The sequence below is a fragment of the Nematolebias whitei genome, chromosome 6 (genome assembly GCF_014905685.2).
Source record: "Nematolebias whitei isolate Nwh7 chromosome 6, NemWhi1, whole genome shotgun sequence".
Classification (NCBI taxonomy): Eukaryota; Metazoa; Chordata; class Actinopteri; order Cyprinodontiformes; family Rivulidae; genus Nematolebias; species Nematolebias whitei.
In genome coordinates, this window is record NC_056503.1 from 48,975,522 (window position 1) to 48,976,880 (window position 1,359).

Consider the following 1,359-nt stretch of genomic DNA (forward strand, 5'->3'; position numbering starts at 1 on the left):
TGTGTATATATAAACAGCATGTACAGTATGTAGCAATTACGAAGGTGAGATGGAGGAAGAAGGTTGACACTTTCTCAGGGAGTCCCATACCATAACAAATGAATATTCTTCCAGATGAAGAGACCAAAGTTGTCTTCGGGGACAGGGAGGCGGGGTAGGCCACCTGGTTGGTGTCTGGGCTGTGGGTGGGCTTCAGGCCTTGGGGGGGCAGTTGGGGATGGGGCCGGTGTTCCAGTTCTCCCTGGGTTGTTCGGATTTTTTGATCGAGGTTTCTGGTCGTGATGGCCAGCCCTTTGGTTGGTGTGGCTGCTGGGTTCCGGCAGGGGAGTCGGTTGTCGTTGTGCACGTGTGGTCGTTGGTGGTGTATGGTGGTGATCGGGGACGTGGCTTTGCTTTGACAGGGCACTGGCTATTTGGCCTGGTGTAACATTTGTGGTAGGTGGTGCTGTGTGTATGGGTGGGGTGCGTAGGTGGCGTGCCAGGGTTTCTCCGGGCCTGTGATGTGAGGTTGTTGGGGTGCCTGGTCCATGGTGCGCTTGGCCAGCCATCCTCAGCTCCTTCTCTCTGCTGCTCTGACCCCCGGCCTGGATCCGGCATGAGGTAGCTGTCGGGTGGGTGGGGTGCATGGACCGCCCGACAGAGGCTCTGTCGGGCTGTCTCTAAGTGTGCCTTTTTATGTCTCGGGTTGGGTTTTAGGTGGTCCCCTTTCTTGGATAAATTTGGGCCCCCAATTTGATGTGGGGTCTACTTCCCCCGTCGCACTCCCCTCTGGTGGTGGGCCCCCCTGCTGCCGGTGCATTGGCGGCTCTCGGCATCTGGGGCTGGGTGATTGGGTGTGTGCTGGCCCACCCTGGTGGCCGTCTGCCGGGGCCTGGGTGCCCTGGCTCTGTCGGGCCTCTGTTGGGGGGGGTAGTATGACCTTGGGGCTCGGGACTCAGTGTCCATGGCCAAATCTACTCTGGAGGGGCTGGTTGCTGGTGGGGCCTGTGGGCTCGTCACTGCAGCCTCCTGGGGTTTCTGCTTTGTGGCTGCTGGGGGTCGCCCGGGGCTTCCCTCTGCTTCTCTTTGGGGGGGGGGGGGGGGGGGGGGTGCGGTTGTCCCTGTTGGGACTTCCGGGCTTGGGAGCCGCTGTGTGTCTGTGGCTCTGGTCTTCCCTGTGTTACCATTGTGTCCTGTGGGGATGGGTCTGTGGGTCCCCACATCCACTATTGAGCATTTTTATGGAGAAACCTTATAGTGACATCATGCTCACACAGGTGTTTAGATCCAGGTGTTTATCAGATACACACTCAGTTGGGTTGTGGTGGCCACTAAATACATCTTGTATTACCATGTACTGTATAAAACACTTTCTAATGA